The sequence below is a fragment of the Choloepus didactylus genome, chromosome 7, assembly GCF_015220235.1.
Source record: "Choloepus didactylus isolate mChoDid1 chromosome 7, mChoDid1.pri, whole genome shotgun sequence".
Lineage (NCBI taxonomy): Eukaryota > Metazoa > Chordata > Mammalia > Pilosa > Megalonychidae > Choloepus > Choloepus didactylus.
In genome coordinates this window covers 132950500-132977618 of record NC_051313.1, presented here as the reverse complement: position 1 = coordinate 132977618, position 27119 = coordinate 132950500, and the positions used below count along the sequence as shown (strand labels likewise).

At 38.9% G+C, this 27119-nt stretch overlaps 1 pseudogene; it reads left to right on the top strand.

Moving 5' to 3' along the window:
- Positions 1-294: 294 nt before the first annotated feature.
- LOC119540822 lies at positions 295-26581 on the top strand (annotated as a pseudogene).
- The last annotated feature ends 538 nt before the right edge of the window (positions 26582-27119 follow it).

Here is a 27119-nt window from a genome sequence, read left to right as displayed (position 1 = left end):
TCATTATATAAGAATCTATTGCATTCATTTTTAGAGGAAGGATTTGCTATGAGAATTAATTTGTATTTTCCCTTTCCTCAGTGCTTCTGCCTCCCAAATCCTCCCTGCTGAAGCAATGAGTGTTTCTAACATCTATAGGGCACACAACTCACACATCTTCGTGGAATTTGCACAGGATTGTCTTTTTTTGTTTCAAGGTCATGAATGTGTGAAAAGGAAAAATGTTTCTCTGGGGCTTGAACAGTGTTAGCACGAGAGCAGAAGATCAGGGTCGCTGTGCCAGAACATAGGACCATGTCCTCCGCGTCCAAGGCGCCTGGGTATGCTTTCATAGTTCATTTTTGTTCTGAGTCCTTTATGTCCATGTGTAAGAGTGTTAATGTCCCTTAGCCCAGCTCGCATTTACATTTTCCAAGATCAAAACTTGAATGAATGACAGATGAGCCAGAGCATTTGGGCATAGAAATACACGGTTTAATCTAGATGTGCACGACAAATATGAGCAGGGAAAACAAAAAACAAAGCAAGACCACCAAACATCTGAGGAAAGAGGCACCAAATGCCAAGGAGAAGAGAATCAAAACTTGAATCCGCCACATTAATAAGAGGAGAGGCAGGCAGTAGCCGGGTCCCCAGGGCCTTACTGGTCATGCTAAAGAGACTGGACCTTCTCTAGCTGTCAGGGGGAGAGTGAGAGGTTTTCACCAGGGGGATGACTTCATCACTTTTGGGTCGTAGATGGGGTCGCTGGCTGCAGCATGCAAGAGTTGATGGAGGCCTGAACTAAGGCAGTGGGTATAGGGATAAAACAGTCTGAAAATACTTGGTAGATAGTATCATCAGAATGTAATGATTGATTGAGTGTGAAGAGTGAGAATAAAATCAGTGAAGAATAATGTCCAGGTTTCTGGCATTGCGACTATTTAGATGATTGTGCTACTCAGTGATTCTGGAAAACAGGAGAAGATTAGGTTAAAATTAAAATTTAGAAACAAATAATAATAATAACAATAAGTAATTACAATAGTTTATATTTACTGAGTTTCTACTAAGTGCAATCTATTATTCCATTTTATTCTACAAAATCTATACCATTTAATGGTATAAAAGTCCTGGAAAATGCACTATTATTAGCCTCTTTGGACAGATGGTGGAAATTGAGGTGTAGCGAAGTTAAGTTAAAAAAACTTAACATACCCAAACTCACAGACAACGCCCTTAATACACAGTGTCGTCATAACAAATAGTTTATTGGGATTGTTTCTTATAATGCCTGCAACCCCAAAACTTATTGTCATAAGAAAACAATAAACATTTATTAATCATACAGTTCCTGCGGCTCAGGAATTTGGCAGCAGCTTAGCTGGATGGTTCTGGAAGGCCCAGGGTCTCTCATGAGGTTGCAGTCGAGGTGTCAGCCAGGGCTGTAGTCATCTGAGAGCTTGATGGGAATGGAGAATTCACTTCAATGGTGGCTTTCTCTCTTGGTTGGCAAGTTGGTGCTGCTACTGGCAGGAGACTGTAATTATTCTTGCTCCATGGACCCCTTCATAGGTTGCTTGAGTATGCCAATGACATGGCCACTGACTTCCCCAGAACATGATCCAAAAGAGAAAAAGGTGTGTGATGGTTAGGTTCATGTGTCAACTTAGCCAGGTGATGGTACCAAGCTGTCTGGTCAAGCAAGCACTGGCCTAACTGTTTGTGGCTGGTTAATAAACCAGAAGGCTGGTTTATTAAATCATCAGTCAATTGGCTGCAGCTGTGACTGATGACATCAACGAAGGGTGTGTCTTCCACAATGAGAGAATGCAGTTGGCTAGATTGAATCGAATCAGTTGAAGACTTTTAAGCGAGACAGATAGAGGACCTTCACTTCTTCTTTGGCTGACCAGCAAAGCATTTCCTGAGGAGTTCATCAAGCACGTTTGTCGAAGTTGCCAGTTCGTTTCCTGAGGGGTTCACTGAACATCTTCATTGGAGTTACTAGTTTGCTGCTTGCCCTACAGAATTTGAACTCGTGCGTACCCACAGTTGCATGAGACACTTTTATAAATCTTACATTCATAGATATCTCTAATTGATTCTGTTTCCCTAGAGAACCCTAACTAATACAAGGTGGAAGTAGCAATGTTCTTTATGACCTGGACTCAGACATCACACACTGTCATTTCCTCGGTATCTTACTGGTTGCAGAGGTCAGCCCTATTCAAGATGGGAAGGGCAAGGATCTTTGGGGGTCACCTTGAAGTGTGGTTTCCACATGTCTCTTAACCTGGCCAGGTAGCTTTAAGTGACAGTACATTTCTGTAGTGCAGTTCAGCTCTGACTTAACCTATAGATAGATTTTAAAGACAAGCATGCACTCCATACCCTTAAGGCAGTCCTCAATTAATCTGTTAACCAAACTTCAGTCAATGTAGAGCATGAGGAAATTTGACATTTTAATTCCTGACAAGTTCCTTGAGGGCAATTGTATTAGTCAGGGTTCTCCAGGGAAACCAAACAGACAGGATATAAGGTATATAAACATGTGTAATGTAAATATTATGAGATTTATTATAGAAATTGGCTCATGTGACTGTAGGGGTGGGCAGGTCCAAATTCTGTACAGCAGGCCACAAGCTGGGAACTCTGATGAAGGTTTTTGATGAATTCCTCAGGAGAAACTGACAGGCTGAGTTAGAGATGGAAATTATTCTTTCTGATGCTGAATCATCAGTTCTCCCTTAAAGGCCTTCAACTGATTGGATGAGACATCTCTCATTGCTGAAAGGCAATTTCCTTTGTTGATCGTGGATGCAATCAACCATAGAGGCAATCAACTGACTGATGATTTAAATCCACAAAATATCCTCACAGTAACAATCAAGCCAGTGCTTGCTTGACCAAAGAACTGGACACCGTAACTAGCCAAGTTGACACATGAGTTTAACTATCACAGTCCACCCCTTGCCACTTGGAACCCACATACATCTTCTTAAACCATACTTAATCTCTAAATAAAAACCTTAACAGTCATATTTTCACCTAACATAATTCAACTATCCTGAATACAATCAGAAACACACTAACTCTTGCCCCAGAAGAGGGTGCAAGTCCTTGGGTAATATTCACTCTTAAAACTTGATATTCTGTAATTAAGTAGTATGACATAAAGTTAACACAACTTATATTATATAAGGGAATAAGGATAGGGAAGAAAGCAAACATATTTGCTTTATGTATGTATACAAATGTATTCATAACAAACATGGAAGAAGTCTTTATAACATTGCCATCCTTGTTTCTGTGACTGGTCATGTGATCATAGCTCATATTTGTAACTATCTTCTTCCACTTCTCATTCCATGTTCCCTTTACCCTCAGCAAGCACCTCAGCTGTGGTTCTTTGCCTGGTGGGGTGACCCAACATTCATTCCTGGTTTCTGGGCCATTACTAGTCCCAGCTCAATTGGGTTGTTGCTGTTTTCCACTGACCAGTGTGATGTCTTGTGGGAGAGAGAGAGAGATGATCAAGGTCCCTGCAGACTAGATTATGACATAGAGCTGGAGAGTTAATACACTCCTGAGGTAGGACTGTGCAGGTGTATGGTAGGCCTTGCCAGTTGAAAGCAGGCTGTTTCTGATGGTCTTTCCTAACAGGTGTTGGGAAGAAAGCATATACCAGATTAATAGCTGCATATCAGATAACAGGGGATATGTTGATTTGCTCAAGCAATGATACCATATCTAGAACAGCAGCCGAAATTGGAGTCACCACTTGGGTAAGTTTCCAATAATCAATTGTCATCTTCCAAGATCCATCTGTTTTCTTCATGGACCATGTAGGAGAATTGAATGGGGATATGGTGGGAATCACCACCCCTGCATCCTTCAAGTCTTTGATGGTGACACTATCTCTGCAATCCCTCCAAGAATGTGGTGTTGCTTTTGATTTACTGTTTTTTTAGGGTAGAGGCGGTTCTAGTGACTTTCCCTTGGCCTTTCCTATCGTATTTGCCCCCACTCCACAAGTCAGGGACCAAGGTAGGGATTCTGCCAGGTGCTGAGTATGTCTATTCCAATTACGCATTCTTGAACTAGGGAAATAACTACAGAATGGGTCCAGGGACCCGCCAACCCCACTGTAAGATAGACCTGAACTAAAACTCCATTGATTGCCTGACCTCCATAAGTCCCTACTCTGACTGGTGGACCACAGTGATGTTTTGGGTCCCCTGGAATTGTCACTTCTGAGCCAGTATCTAATGATCCCCCAAATGTTTGATCATTCCTTTTCCCCAATGCACTGTCACCCTGGAAAAAGGCCGTAGGTCCCTTTGGGGAAGGCTGGGAAGAAGATTAACAGTATAAATTTTTGTCAGTGTAGTGTGGTCTTTCTTCAAGGGGGCTCCAACTTCCCTTCATCCAAGGGATTCTTTGTCAGTAAACTGTGTCAAGTCTGGGAATTGATTAAGGGGCTGTGACTCTCTGTCTTTGTGATTCAAGTTAGACTTTTATGCACTAGACCTAGAACTTTTCTACTTATACAGATCAAGTAAGAATTTAGTAGACTGGCCATGTATTTCACTTCTAGTTACTTCATGATCAACTAGCCAATACCATAGGTCTCTGATGTCAGACTATTCCAATTACTGCTTTGACTCTGCTGTCCATTATGCTAGCCAAGCCCACCTTGTTGGCTTCTTCCAACTCTGGATCTCATCATCCCTATTGTGTTTAAGGGCCCAAGTTCAGTTACAGCAGTTCTCACAATAACATCTAACCAACAGAGGAGAGAACCATAGAGTTCTTCAGGGTTGGTGGAGTTGTTCTCACAAATTTATTCTTCACAGTCCTGGTGAAAGGTGTGTCCTCTGGACATTCCTGGGGTAGGTGAGGAGGTCTTCCATGATAAATCCACTCTAACATTCCAATCTCTCTAAGCCTGATCCTCTAATCTATATTATGCCAGGGCAATTCTGGCATTTTGACTTCAGGCAACATAGACCACCTTTTGGTCCATACTTCAGCCAGGCGTCTGATCACACTGTTAGAGCCCTTTCTAACCCCTTGGGCTAAATCCAGGATTTCGGCTTAGTGGGCCCATATCAATAAATTTAGCCTGATCCAACCTTCTACCATCATCCCACACCCTTAATATCCATTGCCACACATATTCCCCTGATTTCTGTCTATGTGAATTGGAAAACTCATATAGTTCTTTTGGAGTGTAGTACACATTCTTATGGGTTATACTTTGTACCTCACCTTTTGGGACCGTTGGGACTTCAGTTTAGTTACATGTCTGGAAGAAAGGAGGGGTGGTGGGAATGGATCACGTGAACTTAAACTTTTATAACTGCAATAAACCTCTCTTGCTGGTTAAGGATATATAAGGCCCAGCATAGCTGATCCTTACCTACCTCTAAACCTCATCCCATCGTAACTCTCTCCCCATTCATTACTTACCAGTCTCACTGGCCCTTTATTCCACCTCAGAGCCTTTGTACTTGCAGCTCCCACTGCCTAGAATGCTTTCTTTCTCTTGCTTCCTCACACTCCCCTCCACTCTTGTTTCTTCTTATCCTTAAATGTCACCATCTCAGAGACAGCTTCCCTATGCACTTGGGGTTCAAATGGAGCAACAGTCTCCATTTGAGCTATGTTCTGCCATGAAGCATGTAAAGAAGAATCTGTTCCACCTGAGGAAGGCAGCTCCATTAGCACCCTCATGGGGAAGAAAAGACACCATTTGTTACTGTCGTTATGAATACTGCTAATGAAGACAATTATTGCTACCATTTGTCAATACCTAGATGGCAGTCATACCCTTGTCCTCATCTTCAAGGATCCACTTGCATAAAAACATTAATGAATAAAAGGGACTTTACCAAAGATGTCAACGGAAGAATGAGAGGAAAATCTGCAGAAAATATCTCCCTTAGATATCCCTTTTTTTCCAAAGTACCTTTCATTACCACTATGACATAGGGATGTTTTATCCAATGTTGTCCTGATAATTGTTTGCCAAATAGCTCTTGTGAGGGTTTGTGTGTATGTGTGTGTGTGTGTGTATGCACACGTGCATGCTGATTTGTAGAATCTGCTGATTTCTGTGGTGTAAATATCTTACCGTGACTGATTTTGCTCTATTACCGTGATGTCACTGAACATGGATTGGGAAGAGATGCTACCAACCAGCCCCTAGGAGCCAGCAGGAATCAGCACACACCTTAACCCCCTTCAGCACCAATCTCATTGATTCTTTTCTTCTTTCTCACAGATTTACTGCATACCCCCTTACTCCTACCACCAGACTTTGCATACCCAAACCCTATTCAATACTCAGAAAAACAAAGGGCCTTCAGTTAACAGAATTCTCCCTCCCTAGAGGGCAGCATATTTTGATAGTAGAGCTTGGATGCTGGGGTTTTAGCCCAAAGAAGCACATCAAAGCATTTGTACAAAACTCATGTACTAAGTCTCCTGCAGAGGAATTCAAGTGACTATTATCCCAATTTTCTGGTCGAGAAACTGAAACTCAGGGAATTTAAAAACTTTCCCAAATTCAGTGAATTCAGAAGTGGAATAACTAGGATTTGGACCAAGGTCTTGCTGATTCTTAGTATGGATTCTTTAGCCCTTACATTATTGCACCTATGAACCTGTGCTATGTCATAGTCGTATTTGGGAGCACTGATACAGACTTCTGAGTCATCCACACAGCCTCCTCAGGGTGTTGCTGGGGAATTACAGGATTGAAACTATGACTCAAATGAAGAAAGTGAGTTTTAAATGAGAAAACTTAGAATATTTTTCTTGCCTGTCTGCTATGCACAAGACACAGAGCCAGGTAGACTAGTAGATACAAACCTGAGACCTAAGAGTTTTTCAACATTTGTAGTAAAGCCTGAGGGAAAATCGCTAAATTCTACAGAGCTTCAATATACAGTCCCCTCAAGCAGGATCCACAGAAAATCAGTTCATGCTACCTAAACTCAGCTTTTCCTGTTCATTCTTCCTTCTTTAAGTAACAGTGCCCATTTTGCTCTGGAAAACCACCCCTCCCCAACTTTCAGTCTAGGTGCTTAGGTGGAGTTTACTCCATGTTCTGCTTCAAAAGAGTTCAGGTGGGGTGACTTTTATGGTGTGTGAATTACATCTCAATAAAGCTATTACTTTAAAAAAGAGTTCATGTGACTTAGTCTGGCTAATTAGAATATTGCATTCTCCTGCCCACAGTGAATTGGCTCAGGGACAGTTATGTAATTTAATCAAAGTCAATAAAATGAAATGAGACTCATACTGGGATTTTTAGAAGGCATACAAAAATTTTTTTATTGAATTGAATCTAGGACGATGGCTTTGCAGGCAGCCATCTTGCTACCCCTTGGAGCCAGGGAATAACACCAGCCTTCTCAGGATGACAAATGAGATATTTCCTAATGACATTTTTTTGAATCCTCCTCCAGATCCAGTCTTGATTGAAGCAAGATCTATCCCCAGGCTTTTCGGTTAAATAAACCAGTGATTTATCTTTTTTTTTTTTTTTTCCCAATACTTTAAGTCCATTTGGGTTGTATTTCCTGCTATTTGTAATCAAAGTTCTAAATGATGAAGAAATTCATACCAGAATTAAGGTGTAAAAGACACAAAACTGTAGAGTCATCTAAGTCAAGGGCAGTGGTACCATTTAACCCTTCATATGGAGTAGGAAACATTTGGCCAAATGACTGTCATTTCTTGTATCTTGGGATTCTGATCATTTATTGATAAAGGATGGAATGTTAGACAACATAGTAAAACAGTGTCAGAATTTTAGAGTGTGTTGGCTATTTCTTGTGGGCTATGATAAGGTGGTCCAAAGCAGGGCCTAGGTTGCAAGAGGCTCTTAGATCTGAAATCTAAGAGCTAGTGTCAGTATTTTTTGAACACTCCTGATCCCACAGGCCCCATCCAACCATCTCCCTTAATGCACTTCTGCCTGACAGTGGAGAATTATCATTTACAAAAATGTGGCTGGAACATGGGCCGAGAGAAGATCAGCCTACCCAGGACACCATGTTGAATTGCCTCAAGACAGATGTGAATATGGAGGCCATTAAGCTGGGTTAGAAAGGAAAGGTGGAATGCTGAATTTTGCTGCCAAGAAACAGAAGCTCATAGGTCCAGTTCTAGACTCAATTATTGCCTGGCTTTGGTTATTAGCCCAGAAAATTGCATGGAAGCAAGGGCTAACTAAAGTCTGGCAAATGAGGACCGGGGATTATTTCACCCCCTAACGTGATCCCTGGTGCTCCTGCCACACTATTAGTAGCTAAAGTGGTATGGTCTCAGGAAGGGAAATCCTTTCCAATGCCCACCTTAACTATGGCCAAAGAGGCAAGGGGACCATTTTGCTGATTAAGAAACTCACTCCACTGCCAGAGCTGAGAGAACTTGCTGTTTCATCTGGCAGTTTATGGTGGGGACTGGGGACTGGGGACTGGGAACTACTCTAGGTTAGTTCTATTCCTCCCTTTTCCTAAGAAGGGTTGATGAATACTGGGTAACAAAAATAGAAGATGACTAACATATCATCACACCACTTGTATTATTGATTCTGTTCCTTAGCGCTTTGATACTGGGAATAGTGATGTGTTGGTTCAAGTCCAACAAGAAGCAGATGCTTGTGAACTTAGGAGTACAGAAGGTTTATGGGGGGCTGGGGAGGAGAATCTATAGAAAAGCCAGCATTGTACGACTCTCAAAAAGTTTAGTAGAGGAAACGCCTGTAAAAGATAAAGGGGGGAGGGCAAATATGATTGGGCAGCGGAAGCCTTCAGTTGATAATGAAGATCTGTTTAAATTCTGGGCTAATGTGATGGATAGGTCCATAGCAAAGATTGTCAGTTAGATTAGTCTGCACTGGACAGACATGGCCAGGTAAAATTAAGCCTGTTGTGCTTAGTCTTTGCCTGTGAGTTGTCCAGGAAGAGCATGGCCTCAGCTCAAAAGCTGGGGTGGATCCTGAAGGTGCTACTAATGGAAGGAAGTTGTTAGCTAATTGCATTCCTTGCAGCTGAACAACAAGTTCTTGCTTGAGAGGAGATGTAAATGTTGCACTTCAGTGGCTGCCACTGTGATGACCTGTGTGCAATTTGGTTCTCTCTTCCCTATTATACATTGGGTGTGTTGTGGGGTTATTTTATGTATATATATATATATATATATATATATAAGTTGTGCTTTGCTAAGTCACCTGGACTCACCCCGAGAACCTAGACATATATTTCAATGCAGTAGCTGGACATGACTCTGGGTTTTCTTATTTTGGGGCTGAAGTGGTTGTATTTTAGTTGCAGGTGGTATTTCAGTATGGAAGAGAGAGTATGTTTTAAGGTGCATGTATGGTGTTCCAGTTTGCTAATGCTGCTGGAATGCAAAATACCAGAGATGGATTGGCTTTTATAAAAGGGGATTTATTTGGTTACACAGTTACAGTCTTAAGGCCATGAAGTGTTCAAGGTAACACATCAGCAATTGTGTACCTTCACTGGAGGATGGCCAATGGCGTCCGGAAAACCTCTGTTGGCTGGGAATGCATGTGGCTGGCATCTGCTCCAAAGTTCTGAGTTCCAAATGGCTTTCTCCCAGGACGTTCCTTTCTAGGCTGAAGTTCCACAAAAATGTCACTCTTAGTTGCTCTTGGGGTGTTTGTCTTCTCTTAGCTTTCCAGAGCAAGAGTCTGCTTTCAATGGCCATCTTCAAACTGTCTCTCACCTGCAGCTAACTGTCTCAGCTTCTGTGCATTCTTCAAAAGGTCCCTCTTGGCTGTAGCAAGCTCATTCCTTCTGTCTGAGCTTATATAGTGGTCTAGTAAACTAATCAAGGCCCATGCTGAATGGGAGTGGCCACACCTCCATGGAAACTATCCAATTAGAGTCATCACCCACAGTTGGATGGGGCACATCTCCATGGAAACACTCAAAGAATTACAATCTAATCAACACTAATATGTCTGCCCACACAAGATTACATCAAAGATAATGGCGTTTTGGGGGACATAATACATTCAAACCAGCACACATGGTAAGAAGGGTGTGTGCCAAAAGGGATGAACTGAATAGTGGAAATCCATCTTGTTATCCGGCATCCATTCATCATTCTTCTGGTAAAATATCCCAGTTTTCCCCTGTGGAAACACCTTGTCCTGCACAATCAGTCCAGATGCATTAGAGGGAGCTCATCCCTCGCTTGCCTCCAGGAGTGGGGCTGACTCAGTCTGAGCCACTCGTGTACTGCATCCCTGTGCCATAGGGAGTCTCCAGGGATAAAACCCAGGCAGTGCTAACAATGTGTAATGAGACATTTTCTCATTACACACTGGAGAAAGTAAACTTTTTTCTTTTCTCCTAGACTTGAATGTGGAAACTGGCCTGGAACTAATGACCACCATCTTGACACTTTTTTGGAGACTAAGTATGAAGTCAGGGTCCTATGTAAAATCATTTGAGGCTCTAAATCCATTTTGCATGATCCATTCTCAGATTTTAGCATCCCCTGTTTTGCTAAAGACAGTCTGGTTAGTACATGCACACACATACACATATATGTGTGTATTCTGTTCCATCTGTATTTATATCTATATCTATTTGTATATATCAAAAACCATGAGTTTACACTGTTATCTCCAGTTAACTGTGTTCTTATTTCCTCTCTTTTCCTGCTTATAATTCTCTTACTTGACAGTAAGAAATGTGGTTCTCATTATCTTCAGGGCATCAATTTTTTGTTTACTCCCTCTGCATCTCACCAATTTCCTGTTGAGGCCCCTGTATCTCCTTCCCTGTTTCAAACATCGTCCTCACTCCACTTGGATTCTGAGAGCCCCCACGGGACCATCTTGGAAGACACAGTTCTCACCCTTCTTGGGCTCAGATACTTTGTGCCAGGCTGGTAGTGCCACAGCACGACATGGTCATTCTCTGCACCCTACTAGGGCTCCTACATCCTAAGCTGGGCTGTCACTGCTGATAAGCATTCTGTAGCACACATGTGCCCCTGATGTTTGACCATTCACCTAGAGAAGGGCAGGTTGATTGTTTCTGGTGTGGAGCTACTATGAGTAAAGCTGATGTGAACATTCATATACAGGTCTTTGCATGAACATAAGTCTTCATTTCTCTGGGATAAATGCCCAGGAGTGCAATTCATGGGCTGCAGGGTAGTTGCATGGTTCGTTTTAAAGAAACTGCCAAATTCTTTTCCAGAGTAACTAAACCGTTTTCTATTCTCGTTATCTTATGGCTTTTTTGCTAAATTGTTCAGGAAGGGCAAGGCAAGGCAGGGCCGGAAAGGAAGACAAGGGAAAGGAAAGAGAGGGGGAAAAGGAAAAGCTGGTAATAAATTATTACCTATATTTAAGTCTGTCTGGTTTCTTTAATTTTTCTTTTGATTGAGATTTCTGTTTTCATGCCTTTAACACATCATTTTAATTTTTTTTGATTTGTACTATTTTTAAATAAAAGTTCTTTTTGGCATTATTTTAAAATATTTTGTCCAGTTACTTTTCAATTAAAAAAATCAGATTTATTGGTATAATTTGCATACAATAAAAGTGAGCATTTTTAGTGTACAGTTCTATGAGTTTTTACAAATATGTACAGTCATGTAACAACCACCAATATCAAGATACAGAACATTTCTAACACCTTAAAAAGTTCCCTTGTGCCCCCTCCCCACCCGCTATTCTTGGCAATCAGATTGGTTTTCTGTCCCTATAATTTCATCTTTTGCAGAATGTCATGTAAATGGAATTATCCATTATGTAGAATTTGAGTCTGGCTTCTTTCAAGTAGCATGATGTATCTGAGATTCACCCATGTTGTATTGTGTGTTAGGAGTTCTCCCCCCCACCCCGAGTAATATTCCATTGTTTGGATGTACCAAAGTTTATCTATTTACTACTTGAAGGATATTGGTTGTTTACAGGTTTTTCAGGTATTTTTCAAAATGAATTTTTAAACTATTTCCTGATTTCTACAAAGATTCTTTTGCAATATTATTTTTCCTTATAATTTTATATGTTTTTCTACTTGCTTTTATTATCTATTTTCTTGTTTCTAATTATGTCCGTGCATTTTTCTTTGCTGTATCATATTTGTCATTTGTTCATTTTGTTAGTTTCTTTGAAAAATCAGTTTCTGACTTTATTTTTTAAATGTATTTTTAATTTATAATTCACTTAAATCTGCTTTTAGTTTTATTTCATTCATGATTTCTTAAACTTCTATTCTATGATCTTAAGTTGAATATTTATTTATTTAATTATTAATCTCTGTTAATAAAATAATTTAAAAGCAGATATTTTCTTCTAAGAAGGGTTTTGCTGCATTTCATGTTTTCTCAGAAATACTTGCATTTTTTTAAAATAACAGTTTTACTCAAGATACATAAAAACTTATGAACATGGAATCTGACTCTATAATCTCTTTGTTTTTAATTAAATTTTTATTGTGGTAAAATATTTACAACCTAAAACTTCCCATTTTAACTACTTTCAAGCATACAGTTTAGTGGCATTAATTACATTCACATTAATGTGCCACTATCACCATCATCACCACTGAAACCCTTTCACCATCCCAAATAGAAACTCTATACCCATCAAGCAGTAACTGCCCATTCTGCCCCCAACATCCCCCATCCCTTCCCCACTCCCACCCCTCCCCCTGCCCCATACCCCTGGTAACCTGTTACTCTACTTTCTGTCTCTATGAATTTGCATATTCTAGGTATTTCACATAAGTAAATTGTACAATGTTTTTCCTTTTGTGTCTGGCTTGTTTCATTCAACACGGTGTCTTCAAGGTTATTCACGATGTAACATGTATCCGAGCATCATTCAATTCCATTGTGTGTATATACCACATTTTGTTTATCCATTTATCTTTTGATGGACACTTGGGTTGCTTCCACCTTTGGGCTATTGTGAATAATGGTACTATGAACACTGGTGTACCAACATCTGTGTGAGTCCCTGCTTTCAGTTATGTGGGGTATATACATAGAAGTACAATTGGCAGGTCATCTGGTAATTCTATTTTTAACTTTCTAAGGAACCACCAAACTGTTTTCCATGGTGGATGCACTACTTTACGTTCTCACCGACAATGCACAAGGGTTCCTATTTCTCTGCACCCTTGCCATTCCAGTGGGTGTGAAGTGGTATCTCACTGTGGTTTCCATTTGCATTTCTCTGATGACTAATGATGTTAAGCATCTTTTCATGTGCCTTTTGGTCATTTGTTTATCTTCTTTGAGAAATGCCTGTTCAAATCCTTTGCCCATTTTTCAATTGCATTGTTTGTCTTTTTATTATTGTTGAGTTAGAGAAGTTCTTTTTTTTAATTTTTTTATATTCTCTTTTTTTGGGGGGATCTCTTCATATATTCTGGATATGAAACCCTCAACAGATATATGGCTTCCAAATATTTTCTCCCATTCTCACTTTTTTGATAATGTGTTTTGAAGCATAACGGTTTTAAATTTTGATGAAATCCCCTTTACATGTGTTTTCTTTTCTTCCTCATGCTTTTGGTGTAAATTCTAAGAATCCATCGTCTAATAGAAGGTACTGAAGATATTCCCATATATTTTCTTCTAAGAATTTTATAGTTTTAGCTCCTATGTTTAGGTCACAGACCCATTTTGAGTTAATTTTTGTACATAATATGAGGTAAGTGTGTACTTTCATACTTTTGCATGTGGATATCCATTTTTCCAACCACCAATCATTATTATTGTTTTTTAAACAGACTTTTATTGTTTCTTTCCCTTTATAGATTTATTATTTAGGAGAATTAAAAGTTTTCACATAGTTATTTGTTTTTTTGCTGTATATTTTTGTCATTAATTTCTGTTTTTGTCACAGCTGAGTGACCTAGATAACCTTTGTATAAATTATAAATACAGGTCCTCTACCTTTTTTAATTTAGTTCATATATCAAGTAATTCTGTATTTTAACATGTCAGGACCTTTTACATAGTGCTTCATCAGCTTGGTCTCTCATTATGACACTGGAGAATTAAAATCTCCAGTATAATTTTGTTACGATCAATTGCCTCTCTTTCTAACAAACATATATTCACTGAGGCTTTGAAATCTAGTTCATGGTCTTCTCTACATAAATTCTGCCACTTTCCTGGATAAATTATACATTCCATTCTTAGCCTTAGAGTCCCTTCATCTCTACTCCAACAACTATTACTTCCTTCAACAACCCACTTTCATAACCACATCCTGGACCTTGTTACAATTTAGGCCTCCTCTACCTCTGAAATCTTGCTTTCAGACCACATCCTCCTTTCCTTCCTCTCAATTCCTGACTCCCACAGTGCAGCCAATTCATCTAACCTTCTCCTTTCACTTTTCGACCCCATCTTTTCTTCTGGTTGGGTTTATCCCATTTTGGATTCTCTTTTTTCTCAACTCAACTTGAACCTCATTCTCAGCCACTTCAACTACATTCCCACAGGTACTTTCAATTTCCTCCCCTCCTCCTTTTCTTCTACTCTATCTGCCCTACAAATGCCCAGCCATAGAACAATCATTCATTCACCTTCTCTGCCACTACTTACAGGGGCTGCAGAACTAATAAAGTCTCCTGATTGACAATAAGAGACCAAACGGAGTTAGCGTCAATAAAAGGAAATTAATATGAAGATTCAAATTTATGCCCTTAGAGAACTAAGGGGCAAGAATTCAGTGTGGCCTTTGAAATGGACCAGAAACAGGACATCTCTCTTTATTTTTTATCTCTGTTTCTCTCTGCTTGACTGATTTTTTTTGCCTTGTTCTCTAGAACGGCTTTCATATTCACATGGCAGCTCTCTAATACATACCTCTTCTGTTAAAGAGATGCCAAATTGATACTGAGCTCTCTTAGTCTTAATTTCAAATCCACGGAGAAAGGTGGCTGATTGATTCATTTTGGCCAGAGATGAACTCTATAGACGATCAACCAGGGCCAAAAGGGCATGGTCGTATTTTATAAAAATGGCAGCTGGGGATCCACAGCTGTTTCTATGTGCTCATCCATGAAGCTACTGCCAGGACGGATAGGATATGTGTATTCATGAAGCCCAGTGCTGTTGCCAGGGGTATACTAGACTCTGGCTGAACTGGTCCTAGTCACATGCCTGTTCAAAGAAGCTGAGGTAATCCGTTCCCACTCGAACCACACAGAATTAAAGTAGGAAAGAGGAGGTTTTTCTGGGTAAGGAAAAACAATGAACATCTAAATAGTTGCTGAATTATAGACAGATAAGGAAACTGTGAAACTTACTGGAGATTAATTACTATGCATTTATGGCAAGTTTAATATGTGCAGAGCTAAGCTATGTGCTGAATAAGTTTTTCATTTAATTGAGGTAAAATTCACAAAACATAAAATTAACTATTTTAAAGTATATCATTCGGTGGCATTTAGTAGATTCACAATGTTGTGCAATCATCACCTCTATCTAATTCCAAAATATTTTGATAGTCCTCAAAAGGAAATCCGGTACTCATTAAGCAGTTCCTTCATACTTCCCTTTGCCCCCAGCCCCTGGAAACTGCTAATACGCTTTCTGTCTTTATGGATTTACCTCTATTCTAGATATTTCATATGAATGGAATCATATAATATGTAACCTTTTGTGCCTGGTTTCTTTCAGTTAGCATAATGTTTTTGAGGTTCATCCACGTTAGCATGTATCAATACTTCATTCCTATTAATGACTGAATAATATTTCATTGTATGGATATACTATGTTTGTTTATCCATCCATCAGTTGATGAGAACTTGGGTTGTTTTCACCTTTTGTCTATTGTGAATAGTGCTGTTATGAACATTCATGTACAATTTTTTTGCTTGAATATCTATTTTTAATTATTTTGGGGTATATACCTAGGAGTGAAATTGCTGGGTCATATGACAATTTTATGTTTAACTTTTTGAGGAACTGCCAGATTGTTTTCCGCAGCACTGCACCATTTTACATTTCCCCCAGCAGTGTACAGGGATTCCAATTTCTCCACATCCTTGCTGACAATTGTTATTGTCCATTGTATTTTATTCTGGTCATCCAAGTGGGTGTGATATGATATCTAATTGTGATTTGAGATGAAGAATAAGTTTTTAATTAGTATGTTTTCATTGCCTTACTTGAAGTTTGTTGAGGTCTTAGAATTTAAAAAACACTCATGCACATTACTAAATATCAACCAATTTTTTTCAAAATCACATGTAAATGGTTTTTAAGTTCCAGTCAACCAAGACGACTGTGTAAGATGTTCCAGGGTACTATTACCCCACAGAACAATTAGCAAAAACTGGCTTAATCATATTCCTGAAAACTCTGGAACACAGGTAAAGGGTTGGAGTAACTGAACAAGTGCTGAATGAAGAAAACACAGTTTTAAAAATGATATAAGTTCATGGCACCTTGGCTGACCCCTTCCCATCCCCTTCCTATGGCAGTGTGGGGCCAGCCTGCACTCACATTGTGGGTACCTGGCCTTGTTCCAGAGGGAGCAGAGTAACCCCCGTGCTATTTGGTGGCACCCTAAAAGACTGAACCAGGATACTTCTCTCTGGCTCACCATCCCAGAACTTGCCATGCAGGTAGAAGTAGCTTGAGATGGCTAAAGCAGTATAAGAAATAATTAAATCCAAGTTGCCTTAGGCAAAGTATAGACAACTTTAAAACATACAAAAGAGCCCCCTGAAGGGTGGGAAAGTCTATTTCATTCGGAATAGAGAGGGCATCCAGGTATCTATAAAAGGTGAGTAGAAGCCCAAGACAAGACACAGGATCAGAGAAGATGGAGAGGACCCTCTACTTCATTTTTGCCTCAGGCTAAGCTTCTTGATAGAGGGCTAAACTCTGAAGGAGACCCTACAAACCAACTCACAGCCAATTTTCAAGACTCTGAAAGCTGCTTTTTTGCATTCGTTTGTTCATTTATGTTAGCTCTTGACACTCAGGAAAATCTCTGTCGTATCACTAGCTGGATACAAACATAAAAAATAGACAGCTCAGGGACTAAATCCTGGGTAACATGTGTTAACATGTACAGGGTGCAAAAAAAGAGTACAAGACAAACAAAGAAACAGAAAATAATGGTCCATGCAAAGAAACAAGATAAAAATCCAGAAACCATCAATGAGGAAGAAAACTAGACTTTGGACATACTGGATAAAGACTTTTAATAAATGATCTCCAGCATGCTCAAGGATTTAAAGGAAAACACAGAGTAAGAAGTAAAGTATATTGGGAAAACGATGAATGAACAATATGAGAATCTTAATAAAGAGATTAAAATTGTACAAAGGAATGAAAAAGAAATACTAGAGTTGAAGAACACAATAACTGAAATGAAAAATTGCCTAGAGGGGTTCTAAAGCAGACTGCAACTGGCAGAAGAAACAATCAGTGAATTCAAAGGCAAGACAACTGAAATAATTGAGGCTGAGAAGCAGAGAGAAAAAAGAATGAAAAAGCAAACAAAGCCTAAGAGATCCGTGGGACACCATCAAGCGTACAGACATATGTTTTTTTTTTTTTTTTTTATCATCATTTTATTGAGATATATTCACATACCACGCAGTCATACAAAACAAATTGTACTTTCGATTGTTTACAGTACCATTACATAGTTGTACATTCATCACCTAAATCAATCCCTGACACCTTCATTAGCACACACACAAAAATAACAAGAATAATAATTAGAGTGAAAAAGAGCAATTGAAGTAAAAAAGAACACTGGGTACCTTTGTCTGTTTGTTTGCTTCCCCTACTTTTCTACACATCCATCCATAAACTAGACAAAGTGGAGTTTGGTCCTTATGGCATTCCCAATCCCACTGTCACCCCTCATAAGCTACATTTTTATACAACTGTCTTCGAGATTCATGGGTTCTGGGTTGTAGTTTAATAGTTTCAGGTATCCACCACCAGCTACCCCAATTCTTTAGAACCTAAAAAGGGTTGTCTAAAGTGTGCGTAAGAGTGCCCACCAGAGTGATCTCTCGGCTCGTTTTGGAATCTCTCTGCCACTGAAGCTTATTTCATTTCCTTTCACATCCCCCTTTTGGTCAAGAAGATGTTCTCCATCCCACGATGCCGGGTCTACATTCCTCCCCGGGAGTCATATTCCACGTTGCCAGGGAGATTCACTTCCCTGGGTGTCTGATCCCACGTAGGGGGGAGGGCAGTGATTTCACCTTTCAAGTTGGCTTAGCCAGAGAGAGAGGGCCACATCTGAGCAACAAAGAGGCATTCAGGAGGAGACTCTTAGGCACAAATACAGGGAGGCCTAGCCTCTCCGTTGCAGCAACCGTCTTCCCAAGGGTAAAACTTATGGTAGAGGGCTCAACCCATCAAACCACCAGTCCCCTATGTCTGTGGTCATGTTAGCAACCATGGAGGTGGGGTAGGCGAATACCCCTGCATTCTCCACAGGCTCCTCAAGGGGGCACTACATCTTTTTTTTTTTTTTCCTTGTTTGTCTTTTTTCTTTTTTCTTTTTTTTTTAACTTTCCCTTCTTTTTTAAATCAACTGTATGAAAAAAAAAGTTAAAAAGAAAACAAACATACAATAAAAGAACATTTCAAAGAGACCATAACAAGGGAGTAAGAAAAAGACAACTAACCTAAGATAACTGCTTAACTTCCAACATGTTCCTACTTTACCCCAAGAAAGTTACATAATATAGCAACATTTCAGTGAACTTGTTCCTACTACATCCATCAGAAATTAGCAGACCATAGTCATTTCTGGGCATCCCCAGAACGTTAAATAGCTTATCTGTTCTTCTTGGATTATTGTTCCCCCTTCCTTAATTGCTCTCTACTGCTAGTTCCCCTACATTCTACATTATAAACCATTTGTTTTACATTTTTGAAAGTTCACATTAGTGGTAGCATATAATATTTCTCTTTTTGTGCCTGGCTTATTTCGCTCAGCATTATGTCTTCAAGGTTCATCCATGTTGTCGTATGTTTCACCAGATCGTTCCTTCTTACGCCGCGTAGTATTCCATCGTGTGTATATACCACATTTTATTTATCCACTCATCTGTTGAAGGACATTTGGGTTGTTTCCATCTCTTGGCAATTGTGAATAATGCTGCTATGAACATTGGCGTGCAGATATCTGTTCGTGTCACTGCTTTCCGATCTTCCGGGTATATACCGAGAAGTGCAATCGCTGGATCGAATGGTAACTCTATATCTAGTTTTCTAAGGAACTGCCAGACTGACTTCCAGAGTGGCTGAACCATTATACAGTCCCACCAACAATGAATAAGAGTTCCAATTTCTCCACATCCCCTCCAGCATTTGTAGTTTCCTGTTTCAGACATATGTTTTACAGGACTCCCAGAAGGAGAAGAAATAGAGAAGGGGGCATAAGGATATTCAAAGAAATAATAGCAGGTAACTTCCTGAATTTATCAAAAGACATGAATATGCACACTGAAGAATTCAATGAACCTCAAATAGGATAAACTGGAAGAGAGTACACCCAGACTGACAGTAGTCAGCTGTCAAATGCCAGGGACAAGGAGTTCTGAAAGCTGCATTTGCTATCTAGAATATATAAAGAAATCCTACAACTCAACAACATAAAGACCAAAAACCCCATTAAAAATGGGCAAAAGATGTGAATAAACATTTCTCCAGAAGAGATATTCAAATGGCCAATAAGCACATGGAAAGATACTCAAAATTATTAGCCATTAGAGAACTGCAAATCAAAACCACAGTGAGATACCACCTCACATCCACTAGAATGACTACTATTAAAAAAAAAAAATAGAAAATAGCAAATTTTGGTAAAGACTTGGAGAATAGGAACCCTGGTAAATTGTTGGTGGGAATGTAAATGAAGCAGCTGCTGTGGAAATAGTTTAGCAGTTCCTTAAAAAGTTAAGTATAGAATTACCATATGACCCTGAAATCCCACTACTAGTACATACCCAAAAGAATTGAAATCAAGGACTTGGATAGGTATTTGTAGACCGATGTTTGTAGGGCCATTTCACAATTGACCAAAGATGGAATCAACCAAAAGTCCACAACAGATAAATAGATTAACTGTGATATATACATACAATAGAATATTATTCAGCCATAAAAAGGAATGAAGTTCTGATACATGAGATAACGTGGATAAACCTTAAAGACATCATGCTGTGTGAGATAAGCCAGATACAGAAGAACAAATATTGTATGTTCTCACTGATATGAAATAATTAGAATAAGCAAATTCTTAGTGTCAGAAACTAGAATACAAGTTAACAGGGCTGGGGGGGGTAGTGAATGGGGAGTTAATGCTTAATTAGTAGTTTCTGTTTGAGGTGATGGAAAACTTTTGGTAATGGATGGTGGTGATTGTAGCACAACATAGTAAATGTAATTAACAACACTGAATTATATATTTGAATGTGGCTAAAAGTAAAAATTTTGGTTGTATATATGTTACTAGAATAAAAATTTTAAGAAAACCATACGATAGTACAACACAGTGAACCTACTGTAAACTATGGCCTATAGCTAATGGTTTAATTATAATAATATTATTTCATCAACTGTAACATAGGTAACTCACTAAGGCAAAGTGTTAAAATAGGGAAAATTGAGTATGTGTGTGTGGGTATATGGGAACTCTGAATTTTCTGCATGGTTTTTCTGTAAGCCTACAACTTCTGTATTTAAGAAAAATGACTTTTGATTGTTTTGGATTAAACACACCATTGTTTCCCTTCCTTAGCCAAGATAATCAGCAATCAATTAAGTAAAATTATATGTTATTTGTCTAATAATACATCTTAATTACAGAAAAATAAATGAACTTCAGGAAGCACAGTTTTGCTTCAAGCAAATTCATTTAGGATATTAATTTTGTCCATATTTATTAGTAAGATATTTAAATATATGTTTTGAAAATAAATGCTGTAACTGTTCACTGAGTGGTTTTTTGCTCAACATTTTTTTTCTTTCTCCTTATTTCTTTGTCCTTTCTTTCTCCTATCTCCAATCATTTGTTGAGAAATTACAGTTTGAAAAGGATAGATACAACAAGAATAAGACGAAAAGCCTTGTTTCGTTTCTTTTGTCCTGGCTTGCTTTTTCTTCTAATCTCTGCTCTTACTCTCTGACTGGATGGATAACAATCCCCAAGGAGGGTCTTTGAGAAATTTAGAATAACCAAATAAACCCAAACTGAATACCCTGCTTTCCCTCCCCCCAGTTTCCAGCTGTTGCAGTTTAAATCTTCTTTCCTTGTAGGTTCAGGGTATAAATTCTCATGAAATCAGCTGCTGCACAGATTCTGTCCTGTTCTCTGACGGAAGAGTTTCTGACTAGTAAAACCCTCCCTGACCTTTATTATTTCCACCACTGAGTCCCAAAGAGATACAATAATTTGTTCTCAGTGGAATTGCAAATCTCTGAATTTCTCCTACAGATTTACTTGTAAGAAAATATTGGAAAGAAGTCAGTGAGAGATGTGGCTACACTAGAGAGCATTTAGTGAATGCATTTAAAAAAAAAAAACAAAAACAGAAGCCATGAATGCCCTATGGTTAGAAAAAGTGGGGAGTGGGGGAGATTTTTCTTTTTCCATATAATTCTGGCAGTGACCACATTCTCATACTTGGGACATATATTGCCAGGATAATATTTTAGTTGACTGTCACTGCTAATGTCTTACTAGTTTTAAAATTCATATTTCCTTAAGTTTGAGTTTTAAGATAAATGAGCTAAATGTATTTGCTTTTTTAAACTAGGTGAGCAACTTGTATTTCCTCTCCAAATATGGATGTCTCCAGGCACTGTGATGCAATACGTAGATTATAATTGCTGTCCTTTCTCAGGAACATTGCTTCATTAGTTCTTCCCTCTCTCTACTATATTGTAAATTTGCCCATCTCCCCCAGCTTATTCCCATTCAGCATATGAACATGCTCTTGTTGCAGAAGACCTTCCTGTTGAACCCACTTCCTGCAATGTAACATTCCCATGTCTCTGCTCTCCTTTGCAACAGAACTTCTTAAAGTTGTCTATACTTGCTTTCTGCAATTCGTCTCCCATTCTTCTTCCTTGAATCCACTCCATTCATCCTCTTATCTACACCGTTTCTCCCAAACTGCCCTTCCGAGTCACTCATTCCGATAGCCATTTTTCAGTCTTCATCTTTCTTCACCAATCAGCATCATCTGACACATCAATCACTCCCTCCTCCATGGTATGCTTTATCATCTGGCTTCCCAGACAGCACATTCTCTTATTTTCTTCTTCCTCACTGGTTGCTCGTTCTCAGTTTTCTTTCCTGGTTCTTCCTTTTCTCCCTCTTCTTAATACTGGAGTTCCCAAACCTCAGTCGTTGGTCCTCCTCAATATTTGCAGTCATTCCATAAGTAATCTCATCTAGTCTCTTGTCTTTATGTAATATCATCTACATGCTGATGACTCCCAAATTTACATCTTCAGCCCAGACTTCACTCATAAGTTCAACTGCCAAGTCAACAATCCACTTGGATTCTAATAGACATCTCAAGTTTAACATGTTCACAATTGACCTACTGAAGTAATGGTACCCCAGTAGCAATGAGTATACCGAGTGCCCTTGGTTTTTAAATACAAATTTCCCAGTAAAAAGAATCACAGTTCTTTGGAGAAGTAACTGATATCTGGGGTGGTACAGAGATGGTACAGTAGGACCCTGGAGCATCTTGTGGTTCCAGAAAATAAGGGAGTGCTAAAAATAATGATGGAGACACGTCAAAAGAACACAACCTGAAGGAGCTTCCAATGGCCAACTCCAAACAATTTGAACAACAAAATAAATAATGCTAGTAATGGTGTATAAGCCATAGAAAAAAATAAATATCTATAAGTCCATACTGATATAAATAAATAATTGAATAAATAAATAAATGGGGGAAAAGGGACTGTTCACCCAATTAATAAATATAGAAGGAATGATGGATATAGAAAAGTACCATTTGGAAAATACCACATGATGATTTTTTGCCCACAAGAATCATCAAAGGATGCTAAAATTAATTAGCAAAAGAAATGCCCAGAAACAAGATACCTATATAATCTCAAAGTACCTGCCCAGAAGATAGTTAATAATAGCAAAGGAAAAAAATACTAGTTTTAAAGTGGTGAGACCAAATTTTCAAAATTCAAAGTACCTATAAAGAGACATATGTACATCATGTGCCTCTTGATATGATAGACCGAGCGAGGCACAGCATCACTTCCTTTTTTTTCCTTTATTAGGGAAGTTGTGGGTTTACAGAAAAATTATGCATAAAACACAGAATTCTCAAGTGCCACCTTATTAGTAACACCTTGCATTGGTGTGGAACATTTGTTACAATTGATAGCACATTTTTTTAATAATTGCATTGTTAACTATAGTTCATGGTTTAACTTAGGGTTCATTGTGTAGTGTACTTCCATGGATTTTTTAAAACTTTTATTCTTTTCTTTTTTAACTTTTAACTTTTTCTCCTTTCAATCACATTCAAATATATATTTCAGTGCTGTTAATTACATTTACAATGTTGTGCTACCATTACCACCAGCCATCACCAAAACATTTCCATCATTCCAAATAGGAACCCTGTACATTTTAAGCCTTAACTTCCCATTCTTTATCCCCATCCCATCCCCTGGAAACCTATATTCTATGAGTTGCTTATTCTACTTATATCAAATCAGTGAGATAATACAGAATTTATTGTTTTGTGTCTGGCTTATTTCACTCAACATGATGTCTTCAAGGTTCATCCATGTTGTCGCATGTATCAGAACTTCGTTCTTTTTTTATGGCTGAATAACTTTCCGTAGTACGTATATACCACATTTTATTTATCCATTCATTGGTTGATGGGTACTTGAGTTGCTTCCAACTTTGGGTGGTTGTGAACAATGCTGTTATGAACATTAGTGACAGCATCACTTCTGAATTTTTCTTGCCAGAACTTCATAATCTGAATTCAGTAATGGGAAAACATCAGAAAAATTCAAATTGAAGTTCATTCTACAATCTTCAATAGCTGGCCAGTATTCTTCAAAATTGTAAAGGTCTTGAAAGACAAAGAAAGAATGACAAGTTGTCCTAGATTGGAGCAGTTTATAGTATTCTTGATATTAATATCCTGGTATGGTTATGTAAGATGTTAATATCTGGGGAAGCTGGGAAAAGGCTATACATGAATTATTTGTAATATTTTTGCAACTTTTTTTGAAATCTGAAATTATTTCAAAGTGAAATTAAAAAAAATTTTTTTAATTGAATAACCCCTAAATTTCTGATCTCCCTTTCCCGCCCCTGAACCTACTCCCTCTGCAATCTTTTCCGTCTCAGTTGATAGTGATTTCCTTCTTCTTGTAGTTCAGGCCCCACACTTTGGAGTCATCTTTTATTTATTTGTACCTGCACCCCAAATCCAATATGCAGAAAATGCTATGGGCTCTGTCTTTATCTATGTCCAGAATCGAAGCACTTCTCATCACCTCTACTGCTACCCTCCTAGTCCAGGATGCCATCTGGGCTTGCCTGGATTATTTACTGATCTACTCACTGAACTCTTTTATCCACTCCTCTTCCCATAATGTTCTAATGGCTCCTATTTCTTTCAGAGTAAAAGCCAAATTTCTGACTATTGCCTAGGAGGTCCTAATTGATCTGGCTTTTTATTCACCTCTCTGCCATCCTCTCTCACTACTTACTCACTCCATTCCAAGCATTCTGACCTTCCTGTTTGCTGTTCCTCCAATGTGCCAGGAATGTTTTACCTGGTTGGTCCTGTTTCCTGGGATGCTCTTCCCCCTCCATATTCCTTGGCTAAGTGTCTCACCTTTTTCAAGCCTTTGCTTAAAGGTCTCTTTCTCAATGGGCACACTCTGACCACCATCTTTAAAATTGCAAACCTTCATTCTTGACTTTCCTTAACCTGCTGTGTTTTTTTTTTTTTTTTTTGGCCATCTTTATCACCTTTGAACTCACTACATTATCTTTATTTTTATCATATGTATTGTGTATTGCCTGTCTTTGCCTGCAAGAATAGTCTGAATGGTCTGTTTTGTTTCCTGAGCATTTGCAACAATCCATAGTGCACTGTATATCCTCAGTAAGTATATTATTATTTGACTTAATATGTTTATTTTTTTAAGTCATATGTTACTGAAGGACAGAGAAACCATCATATGTTTCTTTTCCACAGATACTTATAAGCAACCAGAATTAGTCAACAGATACAAAGGATTTTATTTATTTTTAAATCAAGAGACTGTGTAACAGTAAGGAGTTTAGCCAAGACTCTTTTGGTTGCAGGTCATAGAAATCTCAAATTAGCTTAAGGAAAAAAGAGGTGTGTGTGTGTGTGTGTGTGTGTGTGTGTGTGTGTGTGTTGGGAATTTACTTGTTCACAAAACTGAAAAGTTCAGAGGTGAACCTAGCTCCAGGCATGCTGAATATAGGGGGTCCTACAGTTATCTGTGCATATGGTGGCCCCAGAAGCTTCCACTCCAGATTTTCCTAGTGGAACCTAAGCCCAGAATTCACTAAGCCAGTGTAGGCTGGGTGCTCTGTGTCAAAGGAACGTGTTGGTCTCCTTGTTCTGGCCTGATCATAGGCACAGCTCTTGAGCTGAGGGGTTGAGTGACCCCACTCAAATCCTTAGTACCCAGAAAAAGAGAGAATGAAAAGGTAAAATTAGTTACACGATGACGCCATACACATTTGTATTAGGTTAATAGAATGGCTGATATTAGAAGTATAGCACTCTGACCCCTAGTGGTTAGATTACATGGAGAAAATTCAGCATTAGTCTGAAGACAACATGAGGTTATCTCACAACCTCCTCTTACGTGATCTTTTATCATTTTGAGACCATCAGCTTTCTTCCCCTTTATCTTACACATTGAAGCATTCACCCATTCGGGGCAAATTTTCCTTGGTTGCTCAGGGAGACCAAGATCACAGAGGACCTCAACCTAAGGTTCACTGGAGTCATATGAGTGGCTGGAGGCTGACAAAAAGAAGCAGATTCATAAGAAGTGGAAGTGACCTGAGCACCCAAATCACCTATCATTCTGTGACAATGCCACTTGTAGGGGAGGCGGGCCCCAAGGAAGAGAATGTCAATGTAGAAGGACTTGATCTGCTCCCACAGCATCTATATTGACCCCACATGCTGGGACTGGACCCATCATTTCCCCTCCTCGCTGCTCACATACCTTCATCACTTTTAGTGATGATGCAACTTTTGAGGAATAGTTCCCCCAAGGGCGGCTTCCAAAGATCCTTATTCAGAATGTCTGCCCTATAACCCATCTCCTGGCCCTATACTGGGATCCTGATACAGATAAACCATATGCCATTACTCAAGTCTTCCAGATCATCTGTGAAGCCTATAAGAAGCATATCACTGCCCCTGGACTGCTGCCCACTGCCTCAGCCTTGGGCCCTCGCCCACCACCTCCCAAGCCCTTCTGTGGCCCTGGGCTCCGGGTCTTGTGCCAGAAAATCGTCATCAAATGAAAAAATGTCTAGTCCTTAGAAACCAATTTCCTGCCCTGATTTGGGGCTCTTGATGTTCCCTCTTCTCTCCATGTTTCCCCCCTCTGTCATCTCTGATCATTGCCCAACACTTTTCTTTATTTCTTTTCCCATCTCTCCTTCTAGTTCCTGCTAGTTTTTTGTGTTTTAATCTAATAAAATAGGAAGATCCTTTTTTTTTCTTTTTCCATTTTATTTATTTATTTATTTATTTTTAAATTTATTTAAAAATTTTATATACAAGCTAGGATGATCTGTTGTAATCAAATGATTCGGCTAATTTTTTTTTTTTCTTACAAAACAAATCGTACATTCGATTGTTCACAGTACCATTACATAGTTGTACATTCATCATCTAAATCAATCCCTGACACCTTCATTAGCACACACACACAAATAACAAGAATAATAATTAAAGTGAAAAAGAGCAATTGAAGTAAAAAAGAACACTGGGTACCTTTGTCTGTTTGTTTCCTTCTCCTATTTTTCTACTCATCCATCCATAAACTAGACAAAGTGG